This window comes from Prionailurus viverrinus, chromosome B3 (genome assembly GCF_022837055.1).
Source record: "Prionailurus viverrinus isolate Anna chromosome B3, UM_Priviv_1.0, whole genome shotgun sequence".
In the NCBI taxonomy this organism is placed as follows: Eukaryota; Metazoa; Chordata; class Mammalia; order Carnivora; family Felidae; genus Prionailurus; species Prionailurus viverrinus.
Window position 1 is genome coordinate 66,310,116 of NC_062566.1, and position 18,642 is coordinate 66,328,757.

Here is an 18,642-nt window from a genome sequence, read left to right on the forward strand (position 1 = left end):
ATATATAAGGTAATTATAGCAATGAAATGCCAAGATCTGATTTAGTTAAGGTAGTTGAAAAGCAGACCACTTGAAGGCCAACTATAACATGTTATTTTTCACTGCAGAAAACTTCCAAAGGAAGTAATTATATCCAAGATATAGAATTTGTAGGCTTTGATTAGGGTTTCTCTAACTTACTAAAATAAGGTACATTCTTTGAAAAATATTCAAAAACACCATACTTTCTCATTAGGCAAAAATTGAGATAATTAACAATAAGAAATAATAAGATAATACACAATTGAGATAATAACTTGTTGATAGATTATAAAATAATCAATTCTGCTTCTGTTCTGTCTGCAACTTCTTTGGAAGAATGGAGAAAACACTTCCAAAGAGACAGGAAAGGATTTGAGATTGATTTTTTTAAATTTGTGTTTAGAAACACAAGAATATTTTAACTGAAAGGAAGACAATTTTTTAATACATTTTTAAGAAAGAAGACTCTTACTTTTCAATTTTTGTGTTATAATTAGAAATGATAAGTGTCAATCTCTGTAAAGAAAAAACTGTGGTAAAAAAAAGTGATGTCAGTGAGAAAAACTATTTAACTTGAAAGTGTTTTTATATGCAGTACGTGAGCATCAAACTTTTCACAACAATCTGGTGAGGAGGAAGTTTTTGTCCTTAGTTTTCATATAAGGAAATTGAGACTCAGAAAGGTTAATGCTCAATATTATACAACTAGCAAGTAAATCCAGAAACTCATTCCAGTTCTTCAAAGTTCTTTTCACAGTCCTTGATAGTAGAATCTCTAATGAAACCTAAAGAGTATGGTTTAAGAATAGACAAGTGGAATTATCAAGATTGGAAAATGAGAAATTAGTTTAAGAAGTTGATGCAAAACCCTATTAAATATTTCTAAATGTACCATAAATGCACTTTGTGATAACAGCACTTTCTAGTTACAAAGGTAGGAGGGGGATATGTATTTTGTTTTCCAAAATGGTTAATGCTTTTTGCTTAAAGGGATAAATTCTAGCTTAAAATTTATTAACCTGGAAAACCTTATTCCCTGGTAATATTTTCTAACTGGGTTATTGCTATATTGAACTTTACAGAGATTCTCCCCCAAAGAAGCATGAAAAAAAAAAAACAGTCAAGTGAATGAACAATGAATAATGTGACAACATAACTAAAATGGAACCAAAGAATATTTAGATCAATAATTATCACTTGGAGTGAGAAGGGGCATCTTCCCTGGACCATTCTCTTGTGGGGAAGGGAATTCATATTCAAAAGGATAAAGTATGGGTTTAAGAAAAGATTGGGAGTAAAACTCTTCTTGACCATATTTTTTTAATTTTTTAGTCAGTCACCTATGAAATGACAACTTTATTTTAGTGAAAGTGAATGAGAAATAGATATGGGAGACAGGAGAAGAAAAATGTCAGAAATCTTCACAGAGAGTGACACTGCATCCTTGTACTGAATGCCAATTTTGTCTAGGTGCTGGACTGGGCCGGGATGAACTAGGATAAATATAAAGTGATGTTAGTATGTTTTTGTAGAGTCTTCTTTACTCCATTTTTTGGAAGAAAAAAAAACTTAGAACCAAAAGTGTCAGCTCAAATGTTACAGAACTTGATCCTTAAACCATTTTCCATTATACCCAAGTGAAATTTTCTGTACCACACTAACATGGATGTAAATATTTTGCAGTCAGGGAGAAGAAATTTTCACATAACTGTAAGTCCAAATATTATAAGCCGTTACTCTAAGTTTCTCTCTGTAGTTAAGGGTCATATTAATATTTTCCAAAGAGAAAATCCCAAGCAAATGGATCAAGAAAATTGTTGATATAAAATAAAGAAAACATACCTGATTTAATATCTGAAGATTTTTAAGGATGTTGAAATAAGTGTTGGCTAGTTTCGAATCAAATTCTCTTATAAGAGAGCTGTATGAAATGTGTACATATTTTTGAGCTGAGCTATCATAACTATAATAAATATTGACTTAGGCAGACTTCCTCTCAGCTCTCTGTTTCACCCTTTTCCCTTTTATCATTTCTCTATTTCATTCTAGACTGGGGATTGAACTGGGACTATGGGAGGATAGATGTGTCCCATGGTGAATGTTTTTGTCATTAGATAGTCACTAGCTTGTTGAACAGGGAAAATGGCATAAGTTCGAGAACCAAACCACTTTTACCTTTCTCTCAACAACAACACAGGCATTTCCCCTGTGTCTTTCTTATTACCAATTACATGCACTATGTTCTGATGGTTTTAGGGAAATTTTGACATGTAGGGATTTCTGAAATACTTCATCAAGAATTGAATTTTTAGTGATACTCCCCACCTTGGTGGGAAAAATAGAAAAACTCAGAGAATATCTAATCCCCCACAATGGGGATGTATAATGAATTCCTCTTTTAATCTTTCTGTTAAACACCATTAATAGAGTATCCAGTGTGGATATATTTGTATTCTTAGCATAAATTCTACTTAATTATGATGTGTTATATGAGAATATCATAGCTTGTGTTTGATATGCTAATTTTTATGTAGGATTATTGCATATAGTTTTACAAGTGACATTGGCCTGTAGTATTTTGGAGTTATTTGTGCTACCACATCCAGTTTTGGTATTGAGACAATGATAGGTTCATAAAATAAGTTGGAGTACTCAGAAAAGTCTTTTTATACCCTAGTCTTATCTGTTCTTTGAAGGATTGGAAGACATTGTACATAAACTTGAGTTTGTCTTGTGACATTGTAGATTAACTGTTTTATTTTTTTCCTCTGAGACTGAAATGTTTTTATTTTAATATATCATAGGAAAACATTAAACAGCAGATGCATGGCTATTTTCATTTGATGTTCTCCAGATTTTTCCTTGTCTATCTTATAATTGGTATTTTAGGATATTTGAGTATTTGTTAGAAGCAGAACTGGACAGATACAGCCCTACAAAACGGATATGTCCTCCCCTGAAAAAAGTTGGATGAAAATCTTCACAACAAATTGAAATACACAGATAACAGGGACAAAATTTAGTTTCCACATGCTAAACATAATACATGAAATCTCTTCATGTTTGCAGTATCTGCGAATGTAATCAAGGTATAATCTTTGGCTGGTGTTATATGCCTGTATTTTTTTTCAATGGTACACCAGAAAAGGACTGGCATTCTACTTCTACCATAGTTAAAGTTCACCCTATTAATTTCCACAACATGTTCTCTGGAAGTAGGAGGAAAACAAGAAAGAGGATCAGATCTTTCTATAAAACTGGTATTTGGTGCCATATGTAAGCCTGACTAATTGGTCTTCTAGAAGCTGTAAAATAGGACATTCTGTGAAAGGTAAGCATGGCAACTGGTTATCATGAATATAACCATGCAGGGTCTTGAGCTCAAGCCAGCAGGGTCTTGAGCTCTCTTTGAAGCTTATTGTGCTGGCCTGCCCCAGAAGATGTCTGCATTACTCTTTTTGCTCAAATTGTTGTGTAGCACAGGACTGCACTAGGATTAATCTATTTACAAGAAAAAATTAAAACTGCATTTTATTTTTACATGTAGGGGCTCTACTGAATAACACGCATCTGAATTTAAGTTGCAAAGGTGTCTGAAAAGTTAATTTTTCATGTGTACCTTTTTTTTGAATATTTTGGTTCAAGAAAAAATATTTTAAGCTTTTAAAGTACTTCAGCTCTTAATGTAACTGTACCCATCTGCATTGAAAATCATAACCAATATGGCTACAGTACACTTCTTAGTAGTATCCAGCACCACTTGCAGAGAGATTCTTTAACATTTTAATTGTACTTGGGTATAGGACTCTAGTGTACTTGGGTGTACTGCATAGCAATATGCAAAAACAAGTAGAAGAGGCATTATACTGATGCTTGTCTGATAATATCACGTCTGTGTTAATGGAAGGTTTTGTGATGTATGAAACTTGTGTTTTTATATGTAAGTGAATATAGTTACATTAGTGTTGTAATGCTTAACTTTAGCTATAAAGTTATAGCACATGAGGGACTTCTGATTTATTGCAGTGTACAGTCCTAGTTTTTACTTACATTAAATCATTCTGTTTAGTTTTCAATTCTATGTGCCTTGGTTCTCAGTTAGATCTTCAGATGTGTACAGATAGTTCATATTTATGTATTGCATGTAATCATGCTACTTAGCATTAATGCTTTTTGTATTATATAAGCAACAAAAGCTATGTACAGAGGGAAACTTTTACTTGTTTGAATTGGTGTTTTCAAAATCCTTGGGTAATACCCAGTAGTGAAATTACTGGATTGTGTGGTAATTCTATTTTTAATTTTTGAGAAACTTTCATACTATTTTCCACAGTGGCTGCACCGATATGTATTCCTACCAACAGTGGCATGAGATGTTTCTTTTTCTCTTACATCCTTGCCAACACTGTTGTTTCTTGTGTTTTTTATTGTAGGCATTCTGACAGGTGTGAGGTGGTATCGCATTGTGGTTTTGATTAGCATTCTCCTGATAATTAGTGATGTTGAGCATGTTTTCTTATGTCTGTTGGCCATCTGATCATTTTCCTTGGAGAAATGTCTATTCATGTCTTCTGCCCATTTTTAATTGTATGATTTGATTTCTTGGGTATTGAGTTTAAGAAGTTCTTTATATATTTTGGAAACTAACCCTTTTTCAGATATGTCATTTGCAAGTAACTTCTCCCACTCAGCAGCTTGTCTTTCAGTTTTGTTGGTTGCTTCCTTTGCTCTGCAGAAACTTTTTATTTTGATATAGACCCAATAGTTTATTTTCATTTTAATTTCCCTTGCCTCCGAAGTCATATCTAGGATACTGCTATTACATCCAGTAAGAGAAATTACTCTCTGTGCTCTCTTCTGGGACCGTTATGATTTCAGGTCTCATATTTAGGTCTTTAATCTATTTTGAGTTTGTTTTTGTGTATGGTGTGAGAAAGTGGTCCAGTTTAATTTTTTTGCACCTAGATGTCCAGTTTCCCACCACCATTTGCCAAAGAGACAATTGTTTTCCCATTGCATATTCTTGCCTCCTTTGTCATAGATTAATTGACCATATAATTGTGAGTTTATTTATGGGTTCTCTATTATGTTCCATTGATCTATGTGTCTATTTTTGTGCCAGTACCATAGCATTTTGATTATTGCAGCTTTGTAGTATATCTTGAAATACGGGATTATGATACCCCCAGTTTTGTTCTTTTTCAAGATTGCTCTTGCTATTCAGGATCTTTGGTGGTTTCATACACATTTTTGGATTGTTCTAATTTTTTGAAAAATGCTGTTGGTACTTTGATAGGGATTGAATTAAATCTGTAGATTGCTTTGGGTAGTATCGGTGTATAAACAATATTTGTTATCCCACTCCATGAGTATGGAATAGCTTTCCATTGGTTTCATCTTCAATTTCTTTGATCAGTATTTGTAGTTGTCAGAGAACAGGTCTTTCATCTCCTTGGTTAAATTTATTCATATGTATTTCATTCTTTTTGATGCCATTGTAAATGGGATTGTGATTTTAATTTCTCTTTCTGCTACTTCATTTTAAGTGATTAGAAATGCAACAGACTTCTGTATATTGATTTTGTATCCTGTGACTTTACTGAATTTATTTAACAGTTGTAGTAGCTTTCTGGATTTTATATGTATAATATCATGTCATGTGCAAATAGTGAAAGTTTACTTCTTTATTACCTATAATGATGTCTCTTATTTCTTTTTCTTGTCTGATTGTTGTAGCTAGAACTTCTAGTATTATGTTGAATAAAAGTGGTGAGAGTGTATGTACATCCTTGTCTTGTTCCTGACCTTAGAGGAAAAGTGCATAGTGTTTAATTATTGAGTATGATATTAGCTGTGGGTTTTCATTATGGCCTTTATTATGTTGAGGTATGTTCCCTCTAAACCTACTTTGTTGAGGGCTTTTATCATGAATGGATGTTGTAATTTGTCCAACGCTTTTTCTGAATCTATTGAAATGATCATTTGGTTTTTATTCTTTCTCTTATTGATGTAATGTATCACATTGCTTGATTTGCAAACCACCCTTACATCACAGGAATAAATCCCCATTGATTGCAGTGAATGATTTTTTTTGATATATTGTTGGTTGTTTGCTAATATTTTGTTGAGGATTTTTGCATCTATGTTCATCAAAGATATTGGCCTGTAGTTTTCTTTTCTTGTAGTCTCTTTATCTAGATTGGTATCAGGATAATGCTGGTGCCCTACAATGGATTTGGAAGCTTTTCTTCTGTTTTTTGCAATAGTTTGAGAAGAATAGATATTAACTCTTCTCCAAATGTTTGGTAGAAATCACCTGTGAACCATCTGGTCCTGGTCATTTGTATGTTGGCAGTTTTTTGATTACCGATTCAGTTTCATTAGATAACCAGTCAGTTCAAATTTTCTGTTTCTTCCTGATTCATTCGGTTATATGTTTCTAGGAATGTTTTCATTTCTTCTAGGTTGTCCCATTTGTTGGCATAAAATTTTTCATAACAATCCCTGTAATCCTTTGTATTTCTGTTTGGTGAGTTGCTGCTCATCTCTTATTTCTGATTTTGATTGAGTACTCGCCACCCCTCAATGAGTCTGGATAAAGGTTTATCAATTTTGTTGATGTTATCAAATAGCCTACTCCTGGTTTCATTGATCTGTTCTGTTGTTTAAAAAATTTTTTTTTAATTTATTTCTTCTCTAATCTTTATTATTTCCTCGCTTCCAGTGTTTTGGGGTTTTGTTGTTCTTTTTCTAGCTGTTTGCTATAAACTTTCCTCTTAGAACAGCTTTTGCTGTATCCCAAAGACTTTTACCATTGTGGTTTTTTTATATATATATATGAAATTTATTGACCAATTGGTTTCCATAAAACACCCAGTGCTCATCCCAAAAGGTGCCCTCCTCAATACCCATCACCCACCCTCCCCTCCCTCCCACCCCCCATCAACCCTCAGTTTGTTCTCAGTTTTTAACAGTCTCTTATGCTTTGGCTGTCTCCCACTCTAACCTCTTTTTTTTTTTCTTCCCATCCCCCATGGGTTCCTGTTAAGTTTCTCAGGATCCACATAAGAGTGAAACCATATGGTATCTGTCTTTCTCTGTATGGCTTATTTCACTTAGCATCACACTCTCCAGTTCCATCCACGTTGCTACAAAAGGCCATATTTCATTTTTTCTCATTGCCACGTAGTATTCCATTGTGTATATAAACCACAATTTCTTTATCCATTCATCAGTTGATGGACATTTAGGCTCTTTCCATAATTTGGCTATTGTTGAGAGTGCTGCTATGAACATTGGGATACAAGTGGCCCTATGCATCAGTACTCCTGTATCCCTTGGATAAATTCCTAGCAGTGCTATTGCTGGGTCATAGGGTAGGTCTATTTTTAATTTTCTGAGGAACCTCCACACTGCTTTCCAGAGCGGCTGTACCAGTTTGCATTCCCACCAACAGTGCAAGAGGGTTCCCATTTCTCCACATCCTCTCCAGCATCTATAGTCTCCTGATTTGTTCATTTTGGCCACTCTGACTGGCGTGAGGTGATACCTGAGTGTGGTTTTGATTTGTATTTCCCTGATAAGGAGTGACGCTGAACATCTTTTCATGTGCCTGTTGGCCATCCGGATGTCTTCTTTAGAGAAGTGTCTATTCATGTTTTCTGCCCATTTCTTCACTGGGTTATTTGTTTTTCGGGTGTGGAGTTTGGTGAGCTCTTTATAGATTTTGGATACTAGCCCTTTGTCCGATATGTCATTTGCGAATATCTTTTCCCATTCCGTTGGTTGTCTTTTAGTTTTGTTGGTTGTTTCCTTTGCTGTGCAGAAGCTTTTTATCTTCATAAGGTCCCAGTAATTCACTTTTGCTTTTAATTCCCTTGTCTTTGGGGATGTGTTGAGTAAGAGATTACTACGGCTGAGGTCAGAGAGGTCTTTTCCTGCTTTCTCCTCTAAGGTTTTGATGGTTTCCTGTCTCACATTTGGGTCTTTTATCCATTTTGAGTTTATTTTTGTGAATGGTGTTAGAAAGTGGTCTAGTTTCAACCTTCTGCATGTTGCTGTCCAGTTCTCCCAGCACCATTTGTTAAAGAGGCTGTCTTTTTTCCATTGGATGTTCTTTCCTGCTTTGTCAAAGCTGAGTTGGCCATTCGTTTGTGGGTCTAGTTCTGGGGTTTCTATTCTCTTCCATTGGTCTATGTGTCTGTTTTTGTGCCAATACCATGCTGTCTTGATGATGACAGCTTTGTAGTAGAGGCTAAAGTCTGGGATTGTGATGCCTCCTGCTTTGGTCTTCTTCTTCAAAATTCCTTTGGCTATTCGGGGCCTTTTGTGGTTCCATATGAATTTTAGGATTGCTTATTCTAGCTTCGAGAAGAATGCTGGTGCAATTTTGATTGGGATTGCATTGAATGTGTAGATAGCTTTGGGTAGTATTGACATTTTGACAATATTTATTTTTCCAATCCATGAGCAGGGAATGTCTTTCCATTTCTTTAAATCTTCTTCAATTACCTTCATAAGCTTTCTATAGTTTTCAGCATACAGATCCTTTACATCTTTGGTTAGATTTATTCCTAGGTATTTTATGCTTCTTGGTGCAATTGTGAATGGGATCAGTTTCTTTATTTGTCTTTCTGTTGCTTCATTGTTAGTGTATAAGAATGCAACTAATTTCTGTACATTGATTTTGTATCCTGCAACTTTGCTGAATTCCTGTATCAGTTCTAGCAGACTTTTGCTGGGAGTCTATCAGATTTTCCATGTATAATATCATGTCATCTGCAAAAAGTGAAAGCTTGATTTCATCTTTGCCAATTTTGATGCCTTTGATTTCCTTTTGTTGTCTGATTGCTGATGCTAGAACTTCCAGCACTATGTTAAACAACAGCAGTGAGAGTGGACATCCCTGTCGTGTTCCTGATCTCAGGGAAAAAGCTCTCAGTTTTTCCCCGTTGAGGATGATGTTAGCTGTGGGCTTTTCATAAATGGCTTTTATGATCTTTAAGTATGTTCCTTCTATCCCGACTTTCTCAAGGGTTTTTATTAAGAAAGGGTGCTGGATTTTGTCAAAGGCTTTGCTGCATCGATTGACAGGATCATATGGTTCTTCTCTTTTTTTTTTTTGTTAATGTGATGTATCACGTTGATTGATTTGCGAATGTTGAACCAGCCCTGCATCCCAGGAATGAATCCCACTTGATCATGGTGAATAATTCTTTTTATATGCCGTTGAATTCGATTTGCTGGTATCTTATTGAGAATTTTTGCATCCATATTCATCAGGGATATTGGCCTGTAGTTCTCTTTTTTTACTGGGTCTCTGTCTGGTTTAGGAATCAGGGTAATACTGGCTTCATAGGATGAGTCTGGAAGTTTTCCTTCCTTTTCTATTTCTTGGAATAGCTTGAGAAGGATAGGTATTATCTCTGCTTGAAACGTCTGGTAGAACTCCCCTGGGAAGCCATCTGGTCCTGGACTCTTATTTGTTGGGAGATTTTTGATAACCGATTCAATTTCTTCGCAGGTTATGGGTCTGTTCAAGCTTTCTATTTCCTCCTGATTGAGTTTTGGAAGAGTGTGGGTGTTCAGGAATTTGTCCATTTCTTCCAGGTTGTCCAATTTGTTGGCATATAATTTTTCATAGTATTCCCTGATAACTGTTTGTATCTCTGAGGGATTGGTTGTAATAATTCCATTTTCATTCATGATTTTATCTATTTGAGTCATCTCTCTTTTCTTTTTGAGAAGCCTGGCTAGAGGTTTGTCAATTTGGTTTATTTTTTCAAAAAACCAACTCTTGGTTTCATTGATCTGCTCTACAGTTTTTTTAGATTCTATATTGTTTATTTCTGCTCTGATCTTTATTATTTCTCTTCTTCTGCTGGGCTTAGGCTGCCTTTGCTGTTCTGCTTCTAGTTCCTTTAGGTGTGCTGTTAGATTTTGTATTTGGGATTTTTCTTGTGTCTTGAGATAGGCCTGGATGGCAATGTATTTTCCTCTCAGGACTGCCTTTTCTGCGTCCCAAAGCGTTTGGATTGTTGTTATTTTCATTTTGGTTTGTTTCCATATATTTTTTAATTTCTTCTCTAAAAGCCTGGTGGACCCACTCATTCGTTAGTAGGGTGTTCTTTAACCTCCATGCTTTTGGAGGTTTTCCAGACTTTTTACTGTGGTTGATTTCAAGCTTCATAGCATTGTGGTCTGAAAGTATGCATGGTATAATTTCAATTCTTGTATACTTATGAAGGGCTGTTTTGTGACCCAGTATATGATCTATCTTGGAGAATGTTCCATGTGCACTCGAGAAGAAAGTATATTCTGTTGCTTTGGGATGCAGAGTTCTAAATATATCTGTCAAGTCCATCTGATCCAATGTCTCATTCAGGGCTCTTGTTTCTTTATTGACCATGTGTCTAGATGATCTATCCATTTCTGTAAGTGGGGTGTTAAAGTCCCCTGCAATTACCACATTCTTATCAATAAGGTTGCTTATGTTTATGAGTAATTGTTTTATATATTTGGGGGCTCCGGTGTTCGGCGCATAGACATTTATAATTGTTAGCTCTTCCTGATGGATAGACCCTGTAACTATTATATAATGTCCTTCTTCATCTCTTGTTACAGCCTTTAATTTAAAGTCTAGTTTGTCTGATGTAAGTATGGCTACTCCAGTTTTCTTTTGGCTTCCAGTCGCATGATAAATAGTTCTCCATCCCCTCACTCTCAATCTAAAGGTGTCCTCAGGTCTAAAATGAGTCTCTTGTAGACAGCAAATAGATGGGTCTTGTTTTTTTTTATCCATTCTGATACCCTATGTCTTTTGGTGGCGCATTTAATCCATTTAAATTCAGTGTTATTATAGAAAGATACGGGTTTAGAGTCATTGTGATATCTGTATGTTTTATGCTTGTAGTGATGTCTCTGGTACTTTGTCTCACAGGGTCCCCCTTAGGATCTCTTGTAGGGCTGGTTTAGTGGTGACAAATTCCTTCAGTTTTTGTTTGTTTGGGAAGACCTTTATCTCTCCTTCTATTCTAAATGACAGATTTTCTGGATAAAGGATTCTTGGCTGCATATTTTTTCTGTCTAGCACCCTGAAAATCTCTTGCCAATTCTTTCTGGCCTGCCAAGTTTCAAAAGAGAGATCAGTCACGAGTCTTATAGGTCTCCCTTTATATGTGAGGGCACGTTTACCCCTTGCTGCTTTCAGAATTTTCTCTTTATCCTTGTATTTTGCCAGTTTCACTATGATATGTCGTGCAGAAGATCGATTCAAGTTACGTCTGAAGGGAGTTCTCTGTGCCTCTTGGATTTCAATGCTTTTTCCTTCCCCAGTTCAGGGAAGTTCTCAGCTATTATTTCTTCAAGTACCCCTTCAACACCTTTCCCTCTGTCTTCCTCCTCTGGGATACCAATTATGCGTATATTATTTTTTTTAGCGTATCACTTAGTTCTCTAATTTTCCCCTCATACTCCTGGATTTTTTTATCTCTCTTTTTCTCAGCTTCCTCTTCTTCCATAACTTTATCTTCTAGTTCACCTATTCTCTCCTCTGCCTCTTCCATCCGAGCCGTGGTGGTTTCCATTTTGTTTTGCATTTCATTTAAAGCGTTTTTCAGCTCCTCGTGACTGTTCCTTAGTCCCTTGATCTCTGTAGCAAGAGATTCTCTGCTGTCCTGTATACTGTTTTCAAGCCCAGCGATTCTTTTTATGACTATTATTCTAAATTCACTTTCTGTTATATTATTTAAATCCTTTTTGATCAGCTCATTAGCTGTTGTTATTTCTTGGAGATTCTTCTGAGGGGAATTCTTCCGCTTGGTCATTTTGGATAGTCCCTGGTGTGGTGAGGACCTGCAGGGCACTTCCCCTGTGCTGTGGTGTATAACTGGAGTTGGTGGGTGGGGCCGTAGTCAGACCTGATGTCTGCCCCCAGCCCACCGCTGGGGCCACAGTCAGACTGGTGTGTGCCTTCTCTTCCCCTCTCCTAGGGGTGGGATTCACTGTGGGGTGGCGTGGCCCGTCTGGGCTACTTGCACCCTGCCAGGCTTGTGATGCTGGGGATCTGGCGTATTAGCTGGGATGGGTAGGCAAGGTGCACGGCGGCAGGTGGGGCAGGCTTAGCTCGCTTCTCCTTAGGTGATCCACTTCAGAGGGGCCCTGTGGCAGCGGGAGGGAGTCAGATCCGCTGCCGGAGGTTTGGCTCCGCAGAAGCACAGAGTTGGATGTTTGCGCGGAGCGAGCAGTTTCCCTGGCAGGAACCGGTTCCCTTTGGGATTTTGGCTGGGGGATGGGCGGGGGAGATGGCGCTCGCGAGCGCCTTTGTTCCCCACCAAACTGAGCTCTGTCGTCTGGGGGCTCAGTAGCTCTCCCTCCCTTTGTCTTCCAGCCTTCCCGCTTTCCGAGCAGAGCTGTTAACTTATGACCTCCCAGAGGCTAAGTCGCGCTTGCTGTCGGAACACAGTCCTTCAGGCCCCTCTGCTTTTGCAAGCCAGACTCAGGGACTCTGCTTGGCCGGTGAGCCGCCCCTCTACCCAGGCTCCCTCCCGCCAGTCCGTGGAGCGCGCACCGCCTCGCCGCCCTTCCTACCCTCTTCCGTGGGCCTCTCGTCTGCGTTTGGCTCCGGCGACTCCGTTCTGCTAATCCTCTGGCGGTTTTCTGGGTTATTTAGGCAGGTGTAGGTGGAATCTAAGTGATCAGCAGGACGTGCGGTGAGCCCAGCGTCCTCCTAAGCCGCCATCTTCCCTCGAGCTCTGTGTCTGTCTCTTTTCTTACCATTGTGTTTTGATTTTCATTTGTTTCCTTGTATTTTTTTTAAATTTCCTTTTTGATTTCTTGGTTGACTTGTTCATTGTTTGGTAGTATGTTATTTAACGTCCATGTGTTTGTGTCCTTTCCAGATTTTTTCTTGTGTTGATTTCTAGTTTCCAAGCATTGTGATTCAAAAGGATGCATGGTATGACTTCAGTCTTCTTAAATTCATTAAGCTTTGTTTTGTGGCCTAACTTGATCTCTTCTGGAGAATGTTCCATGTGCAAATGAAAAGAATGTGTATTCTGCTCTTTAAGGATGGAATGTTCTGAATGTAAAATCATTCTGATCCAGTGTGTCATTCAAAGCCACTGTTCCTTGTTGATTATCTGTTTAGAAAGTCTCCTTTATAATTGTATTACTATTGATTACTTTCTTTATGTTTGTTATTAGCTGCTGTATGTATTTGGTTACTCCTATTTTTGGCACATAACTGTTTACAATTGTTATATCTTCTTGTTAAATTGTTCTTTTTATGATTACTCACTGTCCTCCTTTGTCTTTTGTTACAGTCTTTGTTTTAAAGTCTATTTTTTCTGATATAAATATTGCTACCCCAGTGTCCTTTTCACTTCCATATGCATGATAAACGCTTTTCCATCTCTTCACATTCAATCTGTATGTCTTTAGGTCTGAAATTAGTCTCTTGTAGGAAGAATATATATGGGTCTTGGTTCTTTATCCATTCTGTCACCCTGTGTCTTTCATTTGGAGTATTTAGTCCATTTACATACAAAATCTATTTATATACAAAGTAATTTAAGAGTTCTCTGTTCCTTTCTTCTCTTGCTCTCTTTCATAATTTGTTTGGTCTCTTTAATGATATACTTGGATTCCTTTCTCTTCATTTTTGCATATATATTACTGGTTTTTGCTTTGTGGTTGCCAGTAGGTTTATATATAACATCTTAGGCATTTAGCCATCTGTATTAAGTTGATGGTCACTTAAGTTTGAGCCCATTCTAAAAGCACTAAATTTTTACTCCTCTCCCTGCATGTTTTAGGCATATGGTGTCATACTTTACATCCTTTTATATTGTGAATCCCTTGAATAGTTTTTATAGATGTACTTAATTTTACTGCTTTTGTGCTTCTTATTTTTATTCCTGCTTATAATCTTTTCTTTCCACTCAAAGAGTCCTCTTAAACATTTCTTGTGAGACTAATTTAGTGGTGATGAATTCTTTTAGCATTTTTATCTTTTCCTTTTATCTCTCCTTCCATTCTGAAAGACAGTCTTGCTGGATAGAATATTCTTGATCATAGATTTTTTTTTTCTTTCAACACTTTGAATATATCATGTCACTACCTTCTGGCCTGAAAAATTTCTGCTGAAAAATCAGTTTATAGCCTTATAGGTTTTTCCTTGTATGTAACCATTTTCTTTTCTCTTGACACTTTACATTCTCTCTTTATCACTACTTATTGCCATTTTAATTACTGTATATCTTGATGTGGACCTCCTTGGGTTGATATTGTTGGGGGCTTTCTGGGCCTCCTGGATCTGATATCTATTTTCTTCCCCAAATTAGGGAAGTTTTAAGGAATTATTTCTTCAAATAACTTTTCTGCCCCATTTTCTCTTTTCCTTCCCCTATAACTTGAATGTTTTTATGCTCGATGGTGCTGCTGAGTTCCCTTAATCTATTTTCCTTTTTTAATTTTTTTTCTCTCTCCTGGTTAACTTGATCACTGTCTATAACTCCTTCCTCCAGCTTGCTGATCCATTCTTCTGCTTATTGATCCCCTCTAGTGTATTTTTAACTTCAGTTATTGAGTTCTTTATCTCTGATTTCTTATTTATGTTTTTTTATCTCTTTGTTGAGGGTCTCACTGAGGTTCTCCACTCTTTTCTCAAGTCCAGTGAATATCTTTATGGCCATTACTTTAAATTCTCTATCAGGCATATTACTTCTCTCCATTTCATTTAACTCCCTTGCTGTGATTTTTGTCCTGCTCTTTCATTTGAAACATATTCCTCTGTCTCCTCATTTTGTCCAACTCTCTGTATCTGCTTCTATGTGTTAGGAAAGTTAGCTACATCTCTAGCTCTTGAAGACAGTGGCTTTATGAAAAAGAGTTCCTCTGGTGCCCTGCAGTACAATGTTCTCTGTTCACCAGAACCTGGCACTTCATGGGTATCTCCTGTGTGTGTTTCATGTGCCTTACTGCTGTGGCTGAGGCATGCTTGCCTTCAGTCCAGTTATCTGCAGTTGTTCCCTTTGCTTGTTGTGGGAAAGGTTTGGTCCCTTTGTTGTTAGTGGGCCAGTCTGGGGCCACCTTGGGCTTGAGTTGAGTCTGACCAGGTGTTTGCCAGAAATGCAATAGCACTGAGCTTCGGGGTACTTTACCTGTGTTGTCTGTTGAGAAGCTTTCATTGAGAAGCTTTTGTTGGTGGGTGGGGCCTATAGTCAGACCAGATATCAGCCCCCAGGCCACTACTGAGCTGGTAGGTGTGGTTTTAACTCTCTCTTGGGGCAAGTATCACCTTGAGGTGTTGCTGGCCCCTGTGAATGCTGTTTGCATATCGCCAGGCTTGTGGCACTGTTTTGGATGGATTTTTGTCAAGGGTCTGTTGTAGTGGGCAAGTCTGCATGAAACCACCGTGTGGTGGGACACTCAGTGACAACAAGATCTGTATTGGTGCTCTGGAAGGGACCTTCTGCCACTCTGGTGAACTTCAGCTGTGACTGGGCACGAGGGGGTGGGTCTGCAAAAGAGTACAGGGGTGGAGAGTGCTGTTAGCATGCTAGGTGGAGAGTATTTGCACTGCACTCCTCTCCAAAGGTGTTGTGTATCTAGGCTGGAAGGAAATGATACTTGCCACTTCTTTTGTTCTTGGAAACATCCCCCAAAGATTCCTGCACCTCCAGCACACACTCTCAGATTAGTAAACAAGTCCCCCCCATATGCCCCATTTTTCCTTCCTTCCTTCCTTCCTTCCTTCCTTCCTTCCTTCCTTCCTTCCTTCCGAAAGAGACAGCAGTGTGGGGAGGGGCAGAGGGAGAGGGGAGAGATAGAATCCCAAGCAGGCTCTGCACTGTCAGCACAGAGCCTGATGTGGGGCTCAAACTTATGAAACCATGAGATCATGACCTGAGCTAAAACCCAGAGTCAGAAGCTTAACCGACTGAACCACCCAGGTGCCCCTATACCCCAGTTTTTCAAACGGCTGCTGCTTTGCTTTATCTCAGTTGGGCTGAACATTGTGCTGTCTCTTTAAGGATGGGGACTCAATTTCTTGTCAGAGCTGAACCCACTGATTTTTAAAGTCTTAAGTGTTAAGCCACACTGAGTGTAAGAACTTGCAAGGTTTGGGGCTCCTGGGTGGATCATTCGGTTGAGCGGCCAACTTCGGCTCAGGTCATGATCTTGCGGTCAGTGAGTTCAAGCCCCGCGTCGGGCTCTGTGCTGACAGTTCAGAGCCTGGAGCCTGTTTCAGATTCTGTGTCTCCCTCTCTCTGACCCTCCCCCGTTTATGCTCTGTCTCTCTCTGTCTCAAAAATAAAAAAACATTAAAAAAACAATTAAGAAAAAAAACAACTTGCAAGTTTAGGCCCCTCTGGTTTTCATAGCCATATGTTATGAGGATTCATCTTCCCAGTGCAGATTTCCTGTGCTTGGGATGCCTGGTGTGGGGTCTGCTCCCCTCCCCTCCTGTGCCCATGGTTGTCCCTCCTTCCCACAGACAGCTCCAGGGGTCAACTTGACTCTCTGCCATTCTTATCCTCTTTGATGTGGCCTCTTCTCTACATTTAGCTGTGGGGAGTTGGTTCTACGAGTCTTTGGATTGTTTTCTGGCTTATTTACTCTGATATCAGTGGGATGAGGTGAACCTAAGCTCCTCCTACTCCACCATCTTCCCCAGAAGTCTCTTTTTCAATGTATGTTATTATAGTTATTGTTGATTTCAGTTTTCTTTCTCTTATTAAGCAAGTTTGGCAATTTATTCTTTCTTAGGAAATAAACAAATTCATCTGGATGAACGTGTCTTCTGCTTTTACATAGCATTCTTTAATTGATCTCCTCAACATATGAACTTATGGCCATTTTTCTAATCTTCAATGATAACTTCTATGGTTCCCTTTTTACTTTGACAAATACTTGTCCTATTAGTAGTATTACCTTCCAAGAGCTGTATTTCTGGTTTCACTGGTAAATACATTATTTGCTTTTATTTCAAGAACTCCTCTTTTGAAAACAGAACTATACTGAAATACATTCTCCAACATATCATATTAGTAAAAATTCAAAATTTCATAATGTACTGTCTTATAGGCTATGAGGGACTTATGTATTGCAAATGGTAATGCAAAATGTAGCAATTGTTATAGCAATACATTTATCAATGGCTAGAAAATTATATATACAATTGACTCTTGTACTTAGCAATTTTACTTATATGAATAGGGAAAAACATGATTATACATGTGTTGATAACTGTTGAAGCTGGGTAATAAATGCATAGGGGGAACATGTGAGCATTTCCTCATCTTTTGTATAAATTTTTTAAATCTAAATAAGTTTAAAAATCACTTCTGATTTCAACAGTAGTTATAATGTCTTCATATTATATAGCTTATTTTGTAGTTTTATTATAAGCTATCAAATCAAATGCCTGGTTAATATGAAGTCATTTCTTAACAACATATTACTGCATTCATTCACTCAATAGTTGTTGAACACTAATTATTTCCCAGTTACTAAACTAGGAGGTAAGAATGCATTTGGAGTACATGATCAAATAGTTCCCAACTTCACAAAATATATATTCTAAGCAGATACCTTGACAAATAAAGTAAAATTGGCAAGTAAAATTACCATAGAGAGTTAGGGAGTGGTATGAGTAAATTATGGAAGGCTTTAAGCTTATGTAAAAAATTTATGGAAGGTATTGGCTAACACATAATAGATGAATCAGAGTTATCCAGGTTAGTGGATGTTCATGTTTCTAGATGGGGATATTTTTAAATCAGGAAAAAAGAAAAAGCACAAGTATCTGTGTCAAGAGGTAAACATTTGGTGAAAATGTAAAACTGAAGAAACAAAAGAATACAATATGACTGAAATCTAAAGTATATGGGATTTATCTAGATAGGAAATATTACATAGTGTCAAACTTCCTTTAAGAACAATAAAAAGCCATTTGGTAGGGGAAAGCATTTAATTATTAAAAGGAGTATTATGGGGCACCTGGGTGGCTCATTTGGTGAAGCATCTGACCTCAGCTCAGGTCATGATCCCATGGTTTGTGGGTTTGAGCCCACATTGGGCTCTGTGCTGACAGCTCAGAGCCTGGATCCTGCTTCGGATTCTGTGTCTCCCTTTCTCTCTGCCCCTCACTTGCCTGCATTCTGTCTCTCTCTGTCTCTCAAAAACGAATAAAAATTTTAAAAAAAATTTTTTTTAATAAAAAAAAGTAAAAGGAGTATTATGTCAAGATTTGTAGTTTAGAAGCTTCTCTGTCTGGAGTATACAAAATCAGTTATAGAAAGGCAAGACCTACTTACGCAGAGGAGAGTAGGGATAACTCAAAAAATTAAAATTGAAAACCAACAAAGAAATTAGAATAGCATGCTAGAGGGGCACCTGGGTGGCTCAGTTGGTTGAACGTCTGACTTCGGCTCAGGTCGTGATCTCACAGATCACGAGTTCCAGCCCCGCATCAGGCTCTGTGCTGACAGCTCTGAGCCTGGATCCTGCTTCGGATTCCGTGTCTCCCCCACCCCACCCTCTCTCTCTGCCCCTCTCCCACTTGCGCTCTGTCTCTCTCAAAAAATGAGTAAACGTTAAATAAATTAAAAAAAAAAA